Source organism: Cavia porcellus, unplaced genomic scaffold, assembly GCF_034190915.1.
Source record: "Cavia porcellus strain 051 isolate PalLab524CR breed Dunkin Hartley unplaced genomic scaffold, mCavPor4.1 scaffold_44, whole genome shotgun sequence".
In the NCBI taxonomy this organism is placed as follows: Eukaryota; Metazoa; Chordata; class Mammalia; order Rodentia; family Caviidae; genus Cavia; species Cavia porcellus.
This window is the reverse complement of record NW_026947527.1, coordinates 2,621,351-2,634,075: the sequence shown is the minus strand read 5'-3', so window position 1 is coordinate 2,634,075 and position 12,725 is coordinate 2,621,351.

The window sequence follows — 12,725 nt, the reverse complement described above, 5'->3', positions numbered from 1 at the left end:
CAGAAACCTATTCTACATTGCCACTGAAGTTTTCCTTGCCTCCCCATGCTGACAAACCCGTGGTGCTTTTCTCCATCCTCCATTGCCACTCACAGCCTATCCTAATTCAGGCCCTCTGATTCACACCACCGCGTGATGTTTTTTTCACTCCTTGTTGTGAATGGCTTGTTAGAAATCCTTACAATGCACACCACCCCGCGATGTTTTTCAGAAACCTATCCTACATTGCTACTGCTTGTTTCATGACATCCCGATCCGGACCACCCCATGGTGGTTTTCTCCCTCCTACATTTCCACTCTCTGCCTTCCCTAATTCAGGCCATCTGATTCACACCACCCCGTGATGTTTTTCTCATTGCTACTAGTGAATGGCTGGTTAGAAACCCTTACAATGCGCACCAACCCAAGATGTTTTTCAGAAAGCTATCCCACATTGCCACTGCATGTTTCCTGACCTCCCCATGCTGACCACTCCGTGGTGCTGTTCTCCTTTCCTACGTTGCCACTCACTGCCTATCCTAACTCAGAACATCTGATTCACACCACCCCGTGATGTTTTTCTCACTCCTACTAGTGAATGCCCTGTTAGAAACCCTTACAATGCGCACCACCACATGATGTTTTCCAGAAAACTATCCTACATTGCTACTGTACGTTTCCTGACCTCCCCAAGCTGACCACCCCGTGGTGCTTTTCTCCATCCTACATTGCCACTCACTGCCTATCCTGATTCAGGCCCCCCGATTCACACCACCCGTGATGATTTTCTCACTATTACTAGTGAATGGCCTGTTAGAAACCCTTACAATGCGCACCACCCCGCGATGTTTTTCAGAAGCTATCCTACATTGCCACCGCAAGTTTCCTGACCTCCACATTCTGACCACCCCGTGGTGCTTTTCTCCATCCTACATTGCCACTCACTGCCTATCCTAATTCAGGCCCTCCGATTCACACCATCCCGTGATGTTTTTCTCACTCCTACTAGTGCATGACCTTTTAGAAACCCTTACAATGCGCACCACCCTGCTTTTATTTTCAGACACCTATCCTATATTGCCACTGCATGTTTCCTCACCTCCCTATGCTGACCACCCTGTGGTGCTTTTCTCCATCCTACATTGCCACTCAATGCCTATCCTAATTCAGGCCCTCCGATTCACACCAGCCCGTGATGTTGTTCTCACTCCTACTAGTGAATGGATTGTTAGAAACCCTTACATGCGCACCACCCAGTGATGTTTATCAGAAACCTATTCTACATTGCCACTGCATGTTTCCTTGCCTTGCCATGCTGACAAACCCATGGTTTTTTTCTCCATACTGCATTGCCACTCACAGCCTATCCTAATTCAGCCCCTAGGATTCACACCACACCGTGATGTTTTTTTCACTTCTGCTTGTGAATGGCTTGTTACAAATCCTTATAATGCGCACCACCCCGCGATGTTTTTCAGAAAACTATCCTACATTGCCACTGCATGTTTCCTGATCTCCCCTTGCTGACCACCCTATGGTGCTTCTCTCCATCCTGCATTGCAACTCATTGCCTATCCTAATTCAGGCCCTCCGATTCACACCACCACGTGACGGTTTTTTCACTCCTACTTCTGAATGGCCTGTTAGAAATCCTTACAATGCGCACCACTCCGCGATGTTTTTCAGAAAACTATCCTACATTGCCACTGCATGTTTCCTGACCGCCCCATGCTGACCTCCCTGTGGTGGTTTTCTCCATCCTGCATAGCCACTCACTGCCTATCCTAATTGAGGCCCTCCGATTCACACCACCCCATGATGTGTTTCTCACTCCTACTAGTGCATGGCCTGTTAGAAACCCTTACAATGCACACCACCCTGCTTTTATTTTCAGAACCATATCCTACATTGCCACTGCCTGTTTCCTCACCTCCCTATGCTGACCACCCTGTGGTGCCTTTCTACATCCTACATAGCAAATCAATGCCTATTCTGATTCAGGCCCTCCGATTCACACCACCCCGTGACTTTTTTTTTCACTCCTACTTTTGAATGGCTTGTTAGATAGCCTTACAATGCACACCAACCCACGATGTTTTTCAGAAACGTATCCTACATTTCCACTGCATGTTTCCAGACCTCCCCATGCTGACCACCTTGTGGTGCTTTTCTCCATCCTACATTTCCACACACTGCCTATCATAATTCAGGCCCTCGGATTCACACCACCCCGTCATGTTTTTCTCACTCCTACTAGTGAATGGCCTGTTAGAAAGCGGAACAATGCGCACCACCCGGCGATGCTTTTAAGAAACCCATCCTACATTGCCACAGCATGTTTCCTGACCTCCCCATGCTAAACACCCTGTGGTGCTCTTCTCCATCCTACATTGCAACTCAATGCCTATCCTAATTCAGGCCCTCCGATTCACACCACCCCGTGACGTTTTTTTCACTCCTACATTTGAATGGCTTGTTAGAAAGCCTTACAATGCGCACCAACCCACGATGTTTTTCAGAAACGTAACCTACATTTCCAATGCATGTTTTCCTCACCTCCCCATGCTGACCACCTCGTGGTGCTTTTCTCCATCCTATATTGCCACACACTGCCTATCATAATTGAGGCCCTCCAATTCACACCACCCCATGGTGTTTTTCTCACTTCTACTAGTGAATGGCCTGTTAGAAACCTTTTCAATGCGCACCACCCGGCAATGTTTTACAGAAACCTATCCTACATTGCCAATGCATGTTTCCTCACCTCCCCATGCTGACCACCCCGTGGTGCTTTTCTCCATCCTACATAGCAACTCAATGCCTCTCCTGATTCAGGCCCTCCGATTCACACCACCTCTTTTTATTTTTCTCACTCCTACTAGTGAATGGCCTGTTAAAAACCCTTACAATGCGCACCACTCCGCGATGTTTTTCAGAAACCTATTCTACATTGCCAATGCATATTTCCTTGCCTCCCCATGCTGACAAACCCGTGGTTTTTTTCTCCATCCTACATTGCCACTCACAGCCTATCCTAATTCAGCACCTACAATTCACACCACACCGTGATGTTTTTTTCACTCCTACTTGTGAATGGATTGTTAGAAATCCTTAAAATGCGCACCACCCCGCGATGTTTTTCAGAAAACTACCCTACATTGCCACTGCATGTTTCCTGACCTAACCATGCTGACCACACTGTGGTGCTTTTCTCCATCCTCCATTGCCACTCACTGCCTATCGTGATTCAGGCCCTCCAATTCACACCACCCCATTATATTTTTCTCAACCCTACTAATGAATGGCCTGTTAGAAAAACCTTACAATGCGCACCACCCCGCTGTTTTTTTCAGAAACCTATCCTAAATTGCAACTGGATGTTTCCTCACCTCCCCGTGCTGAACACCTTGTGGTGCTTTTCTCCGTCCTAAATTGCCACTCAATGCCTATCCTAATTCAGGCCCTCTGATTCACACCACCCAGTGATGTTGTTCTCACTCCTACTAGTGAATGGACTGTTAGAAACCCTTTCAATGGGCACCACCCCGCGATGTTTTCCAGAGACATATCCTACATTGCCACTGCATGTTTCCTGACCTCCCCATGTTGACCACCCCATGGTGCTTTTCTCCATCCTACATTGCCACTCACTGTCTATCTTGATTAAGGCCCTCCGATTCACACTACAACATGATGTATTTCTCACTCCTACTAGTGAATGGCCTGTTACAAAGCCTTACAATGCGCAACACCCCGTGTTGTTTTTCACAAACCTGTCCTACATTGCCACTGCATGTTTCCTGACATCCCCATGTTGACCAATCCGTTGTGCTTTTCTCCATCCTACATTGCCACTCTCCGCCTATCCTAATTCAGCCCCTACGATTAACACCACACCGTGATGTTTTTTACACTCCTACTTTGAATGCTTGTTAGAAATCCTTAAAATGCGCAACACCCCGCGATGTTTTTCAGAAAACTATCCTACATTGCCACTGCATGTTTCCTGACTCCCCATGCTGACCACCCCGTGGTGCTTTTCTCCATCCTACATAGCCAATCACTGCCTATATTAATTCATGCCCTATGATTCACACCATCCTGTGATGTTTTTTTCACTCCTACTTGTGAATGGCCTGTTAGACACCCTTACAATGTGCACCACCCCGCTTTTTTTTTTCAGAAACCTATCCTAAATTGTCACTGGATGTTTCCTCAACTCCCCATGCTGAACACCTTGTGCTGCTTTTCTCCATCCTAAATTGCCACACAATGCCTATTCTAATTCAGGCCCTCTGATTCATACCCCCCAGTGATGTTGTTCTCACTCCTACAGGTGAATGGACTGTTAGATACCCATACAATGCGCACCATCCCGCGATGTTTTTCAGAGACATATCCTACATTGCCAATGCATGTTTCCTGACCTCCCCATGCTGACCACCCCGTGGTGCTTTTCTCCATCCTACATTGCCACTCACTGCCTATCATAATTCAGGCCCTCCGATTCACACCACCCCGTGATGTTTTTCTCACTCCTACTAGTGAATGGCCAATTAGAAACCCTTACAATGCGCATCACCCGGCAATGTTTTTCAGAAACCTATCCTACATTGCCAATGCATGTTTCCTGACCTCCCCATACTGACCAGACCGTGATGCTTTTCTCCATTTTACGTTGCCCCTCACTGCCTTTCCTAAATCAGGCCCTCCCATTCACACCACCCCGTGATGTTTTTCTCATTCCTACTAGTGAATGGATTGTTAGAAACCCTTACAATGCGCACCACCCAGCGATGTTTTTCAGAAACCTATCCTACATTGCCACTGGATGTTTCCAAACCTCCCCATACTTAACACCTTGTGGTGCTTTTCTCCGTCCTACATTGCCACTTAATGCCTATCTTAATACAGACCCTCCGATTCACACCACCCCGTGATTTTGTTCCCACTCCTACTAGTGAATGGCCTGCTACAAACCCTTACAACGCGTACCACGACGCATTGCTTTTCAGAAACCTATCCTACATTGCCATTGCATGTTTCCTGACCTCCCCAAGCTCACCAACCCGTGGTGCTTTTCTCCATCCTACATTTCCACACACTGCCTATCATAATTCAGGCCCTCTGATTCATACCACCCCGTGATGATTTTCTCACTTCTAATAGTGAATGGTCTGTTAGAAACGCTTACAATGCGAACCACACGGCAATGTTTTACAGAAACCTATCCTACATTGCCAATGCATGTTTCCTGACCTCCCCATGATGACCACCCCGTGGTGCTTTTCTCCATCCTACATTGCCACTCAATGGCTCTCCTGATTCAGGCCCTCCGATTCAGACCACCCTATGATGTTTTTCTCACTCCTACTAGTTAAGGGCCTGTTAGAAACCCTTACAATGCGCACCACCCCGCGATGTTTTTCAGAAGCTATCCTACATTGCCACCGCAAGTTTCCTGACCTCCACATTCTGACCACCCCGTGGTGCTTTTCTCCATCCTACATTGCCACTCACTGCCTATCCTAATTCAGGCCCTCCGATTCACACCATCCCGTGATGTTTTTCTCACTCCTACTAGTGCATGACCTTTTAGAAACCCTTACAATGCGCACCACCCTGCTTTTATTTTCAGACACCTATCCTATATTGCCACTGCATGTTTCCTCACCTCCCTATGCTGACCACCCTGTGGTGCTTTTCTCCATCCTACATTGCCACTCAATGCCTATCCTAATTCAGGCCCTCCGATTCACACCAGCCCGTGATGTTGTTCTCACTCCTACTAGTGAATGGATTGTTAGAAACCCTTACATGCGCACCACCCAGTGATGTTTATCAGAAACATATTCTACATTGCCACTGCATGTTTCCTTGCCTTGCCATGCTGACAAACCCATGGTTTTTTTCTCCATACTGCATTGCCACTCACAGCCTATCCTAATTCAGCCCCTAGGATTCACACCACACCGTGATGTTTTTTTCACTTCTGCTTGTGAATGGCTTGTTACAAATCCTTATAATGCGCACCACCCCGCGATGTTTTTCAGAAAACTATCCTACATTGCCACTGCATGTTTCCTGATCTCCCCTTGCTGACCACCCTATGGTGCTTCTCTCCATCCTGCATTGCAACTCATTGCCTATCCTAATTCAGGCCCTCCGATTCACACCACCACGTGACGGTTTTTTCACTCCTACTTCTGAATGGCCTGTTAGAAATCCTTACAATGCGCACCACTCCGCGATGTTTTTCAGAAAACTATCCTACATTGCCACTGCATGTTTCCTGACCGCCCCATGCTGACCTCCCTGTGGTGGTTTTCTCCATCCTGCATAGCCACTCACTGCCTATCCTAATTGAGGCCCTCCGATTCACACCACCCCATGATGTGTTTCTCACTCCTACTAGTGCATGGCCTGTTAGAAACCCTTACAATGCACACCACCCTGCTTTTATTTTCAGAAACATATCCTACATTGCCACTGCCTGTTTCCTCACCTCCCTATGCTGACCACCCTGTGGTGCCTTTCTACATCCTACATAGCAAATCAATGCCTATTCTGATTCAGGCCCTCCGATTCACACCACCCCGTGACTTTTTTTTTCACTCCTACTTTTGAATGGCTTGTTAGATAGCCTTACAATGCACACCAACCCACGATGTTTTTCAGAAACGTATCCTACATTTCCACTGCATGTTTCCAGACCTCCCCATGCTGACCACCTTGTGGTGCTTTTCTCCATCCTACATTTCCACACACTGCCTATCATAATTCAGGCCCTCGGATTCACACCACCCCGTCATGTTTTTCTCACTCCTACTAGTGAATGGCCTGTTAGAAAGCGGAACAATGCGCACCACCCGGCGATGCTTTTAAGAAACCCATCCTACATTGCCACAGCATGTTTCCTGACCTCCCCATGCTAAACACCCTGTGGTGCTCTTCTCCATCCTACATTGCAACTCAATGCCTATCCTAATTCAGGCCCTCCGATTCACACCACCCCGTGACGTTTTTTTCACTCCTACATTTGAATGGCTTTTTAGAAAGCCTTACAATGCGCACCAACCCACGATGTTTTTCAGAAACGTAACCTACATTTCCAATGCATGTTTTCCTCACCTCCCCATGCTGACCACCTCGTGGTGCTTTTCTCCATCCTATATTGCCACACACTGCCTATCATAATTGAGGCCCTCCAATTCACACCACCCCATGGTGTTTTTCTCACTTCTACTAGTGAATGGCCTGTTAGAAACCTTTTCAATGCGCACCACCCGGCAATGTTTTACAGAAACCTATCCTACATTGCCAATGCATGTTTCCTCACCTCCCCATGCTGACCACCCCGTGGTGCTTTTCTCCATCCTACATAGCAACTCAATGCCTCTCCTGATTCAGGCCCTCCGATTCACACCACCTCTTTTTATTTTTCTCACTCCTACTAGTGAATGGCCTGTTAAAAACCCTTACAATGCGCACCACTCCGCGATGTTTTTCAGAAACCTATTCTACATTGCCAATGCATATTTCCTTGCCTCCCCATGCTGACAAACCCGTGGTTTTTTTCTCCATCCTACATTGCCACTCACAGCCTATCCTAATTCAGCACCTACAATTCACACCACACCGTGATGTTTTTTTCACTCCTACTTGTGAATGGATTGTTAGAAATCCTTAAAATGCGCACCACCCCGCGATGTTTTTCAGAAAACTACCCTACATTGCCACTGCATGTTTCCTGACCTAACCATGCTGACCACACTGTGGTGCTTTTCTCCATCCTCCATTGCCACTCACTGCCTATCGTGATTCAGGCCCTCCAATTCACACCACCCCATTATATTTTTCTCAACCCTACTAATGAATGGCCTGTTAGAAAAACCTTACAATGCGCACCACCCCGCTGTTTTTTTCAGAAACCTATCCTAAATTGCAACTGGATGTTTCCTCACCTCCCCGTGCTGAACACCTTGTGGTGCTTTTCTCCGTCCTAAATTGCCACTCAATGCCTATGCTAATTCAGGCCCTCTGATTCACACCACCCAGTGATGTTGTTCTCACTCCTACTAGTGAATGGACTGTTAGAAACCCTTTCAATGGGCACCACCCCGCGATGTTTTCCAGAGACATATCCTACATTGCCACTGCATGTTTCCTGACCTCCCCATGTTGACCACCCCATGGTGCTTTTCTCCATCCTACATTGGACTCACTGTCTATCTTGATTAAGGCCCTCCGATTCACACTACAACATGATGTATTTCTCACTCCTACTAGTGAATGGCCTGTTACAAAGCCTTACAATGCGCAACACCCCGTGTTGTTTTTCACAAACCTGTCCTACATTGCCACTGCATGTTTCCTGACATCCCCATGTTGACCAATCCGTTGTGCTTTTCTCCATCCTACATTGCCACTCTCCGCCTATCCTAATTCAGCCCCTACGATTAACACCACACCGTGATGTTTTTTACACTCCTACTTTGAATGCTTGTTAGAAATCCTTAAAATGCGCAACACCCCGCGATGTTTTTCAGAAAACTATCCTACATTGCCACTGCATGTTTCCTGACTCCCCATGCTGACCACCCCGTGGTGCTTTTCTCCATCCTACATAGCCAATCACTGCCTATATTAATTCATGCCCTATGATTCACACCATCCTGTGATGTTTTTTTCACTCCTACTTGTGAATGGCCTGTTAGACACCCTTACAATGTGCACCACCCCGCTTTTTTTTCCAGAAACCTATCCTAAATTGTCAATGGATGTTTCCTCAACTCCCCATGCTGAACACCTTGTGCTGCTTTTCTCCATCCTAAATTGCCACACAATGCCTATTCTAATTCAGGCCCTCTGATTCACACCCCACTTTGTTCTCACTCCTACAGGTGAATGGACTGTTAGATACCCATACAATGCGCACCATCCCGCGATGTTTTTCAGAGACATATCCTACATTGCCAATGCATGTTTCCTGACCTCCCCATGCTGACCACCCCGTGGTGCTTTTCTCCATCCTACATTGCCACTCACTGCCTATCATAATTCAGGCCCTCCGATTCACACCACCCCGTGATGTTTTTCTCACTCCTACTAGTGAATGGCCAATTAGAAACCCTTACAATGCGCATCACCCGGCAATGTTTTTCAGAAACCTATCCTACATTGCCAATGCATGTTTCCTGACCTCCCCATACTGACCACACCGTGATGCTTTTCTCCATTTTACGTTGCCACTCACTGCCTTTCCTAAATCAGGCCCTCCCATTCACACCACCCCGTGATGTTTTTCTCATTCCTACTAGTGAATGGATTGTTAGAAACCCTTACAATGCGCACCACCCAGCGATGTTTTTCAGAAACCTATCCTACATTGCCACTGGATGTTTCCAAACCTCCCCATACTTAACACCTTGTGGTGCTTTTCTCCATCCTACATTGCCACTTAATGCCTATCTTAATACAGACCCTCCGATTCACACCACCCCGTGATTTTGTTCCCACTCCTACTAGTGAATGGCCTGTTACAAACCCTTACAATGCGTACCACGACGCGTTGTTTTTCAGAAACCTATCCTACATTGCCATTGCATGTTTCCTGACCTCCCCAAGCTCACCAACCCGTGGTGCTTTTCTCCATCCTACATTTCCACACACTGCCTATCATAATTCAGGCCCTCTGATTCATACCACCCCGTGATGTTTTTCTCACTTCTAATAGTGAATGGTCTGTTAGAAACGCTTACAATGCGAACCACACGGCAATGTTTTACAGAAACCTATCCTACATTGCCAATGCATGTTTCCTGACCTCCCCATGATGACCACCCCGTGGTGCTTTTCTCCATCCTACATTGCCACTCAATGGCTCTCCTGATTCAGGCCCTCCGATTCAGACCACCCTATGATGTTTTTCTCACTCCTACTAGTTAATGGCCTGTTAGAAACCCTTACAATGCGCACCACCCCGCGATGTTTTTCAGAAGCTATCCTACATTGCCACCGCAAGTTTCCTGACCTCCACATTCTGATCACCCCGTGGTGCTTTTCTCCATCCTACATTGCCACTCACTGCCTATCCTAATTCAGGCCCTCCGATTCACACCATCCCGTGATGTTTTTCTCACTCCTACTAGTGCATGACCTTTTAGAAACCCTTACAATGCGCACCACCCTGCTTTTATTTTCAGACACCTATCCTATATTGCCACTGCATGTTTCCTCACCTCCCTATGCTGACCACCCTGTGGTGCTTTTCTCCATCCTACATTGCCACTCAATGCCTATCCTAATTCAGGCCCTCCGATTCACACCAGCCCGTGATGTTGTTCTCACTCCTACTAGTGAATGGATTGTTAGAAACCCTTACATGCGCACCACCCAGTGATGTTTATCAGAAACCTATTCTACATTGCCACTGCATGTTTCCTTGCCTTGCCATGCTGACAAACCCATGGTTTTTTTCTCCATACTGCATTGCCACTCACAGCCTATCCTAATTCAGCCCCTAGGATTCACACCACACCGTGATGTTTTTTTCACTTCTGCTTGTGAATGGCTTGTTACAAATCCTTATAATGCGCACCACCCCGCGATGTTTTTCAGAAAGCTATCCTACATTGCCACTGCATGTTTCCTGATCTCCCCTTGCTGACCACCCTATGGTGCTTCTCTCCATCCTGCATTGCAACGCATTGCCTATCCTAATTCAGGCCCTCCGATTCACACCACCACGTGACGGTTTTTTCACTCCTACTTCTGAATGGCCTGTTAGAAATCCTTACAATGCGCACCACTCCGCGATGTTTTTCAGAAAACTATCCTACATTGCCACTGCATGTTTCCTGACCGCCCCATGCTGACCTCCCTGTGGTGGTTTTCTCCATCCTGCATAGCCACTCACTGCCTATCCTAATTGAGGCCCTCCGATTCACACCACCCCATGATGTGTTTCTCACTCCTACTAGTGCATGGCCTGTTAGAAACCCTTACAATGCACACCACCCTGCTTTTATTTTCAGAAACATATCCTACATTGCCACTGCCTGTTTCCTCACCTCCCTATGCTGACCACCCTGTGGTGCCTTTCTACATCCTACATAGCAAATCAATGCCTATTCTGATTCAGGCCCTCCGATTCACACCACCCCGTGACTTTTTTTTTCACTCCTACTTTTGAATGGCTTGTTAGATAGCCTTACAATGCACACCAACCCACGATGTTTTTCAGAAATGTATCCTACATTTCCACTGCATGTTTCCAGACCTCCCCATGCTGACCACCTTGTGGTGCTTTTCTCCATCCTACATTTCCACACACTGCCTATCATAATTCAGGCCCTCGGATTCACACCACCCCGTCATGTTTTTCTCACTCCTACTAGTGAATGGCCTGTTAGAAAGCGGAACAATGCGCACCACCCGGCGATGCTTTTAAGAAACCCATCCTACATTGCAACAGCATGTTTCCTGACCTCCCCATGCTAAACACCCTGTGGTGCTCTTCTCCATCCTACATTGCAACTCAATGCCTATCCTAATTCAGGCCCTCCGATTCACACCACCCCGTGACGTTTTTTTCACTCCTACATTTGAATGGCTTGTTAGAAAGCCTTACAATGCGCACCAACCCACGATGTTTTTCAGAAACGTAAACTACATTTCCAATGCATGTTTTCCTCACCTCCCCATGCTGACCACCTCGTGGTGCTTTTCTCCATCCTATATTGCCACACACTGCCTATCATAATTGAGGCCCTCCAATTCACACCACCCCATGGTGTTTTTCTCACTTCTACTAGTGAATGGCCTGTTAGAAACCTTTTCAATGCGCACCACCCGGCAATGTTTTACAGAAACCTATCCTACATTGCCAATGCATGTTTCCTCACCTCCCCATGCTGACCACCCCGTGGTGCTTTTCTCCATCCTACATAGCAACTCAATGCCTCTCCTGATTCAGGCCCTCCGATTCACACCACCTCTTTTTATTTTTCTCACTCCTACTAGTGAATGGCCTGTTAAAAACCCTTACAATGCGCACCACTCCGCGATGTTTTTCAGAAACCTATTCTACATTGCCAATGCATATTTCCTTGCCTCCCCATGCTGACAAACCCGTGGTTTTTTTCTCCATCCTACATTGCCACTCACAGCCTATCCTAATTCAGCACCTACAATTCACACCACACCGTGATGTTTTTTTCACTCCTACTTGTGAATGGATTGTTAGAAATCCTTAAAATGCGCACCACCCCGCGATGTTTTTCAGAAAACTACCCTACATTGCCACTGCATGTTTCCTGACCTAACCATGCTGACCACACTGTGGTGCTTTTCTCCATCCTCCATTGCCACTCACTGCCTATCGTGATTCAGGCCCTCCAATTCACACCACCCCATTATATTTTTCTCAACCCTACTAATGAATGGCCTGTTAGAAAAACCTTACAATGCGCACCACCCCGCTGTTTTTTTCAGAAACCTATCCTAAATTGCAACTGGATGTTTCCTCACCTCCCCGTGCTGAACACCTTGTGGTGCTTTTCTCCGTCCTAAATTGCCACTCAATGCCTATCCTAATTCAGGCCCTCTGATTCACACCACCCAGTGATGTTGTTCTCACTCCTACTAGTGAATGGACTGTTAGAAACCCTTTCAATGGGCACCACCCCGCGATGTTTTCCAGAGACATATCCTACATTGCCACTGCATGTTTCCTGACCTCCCCA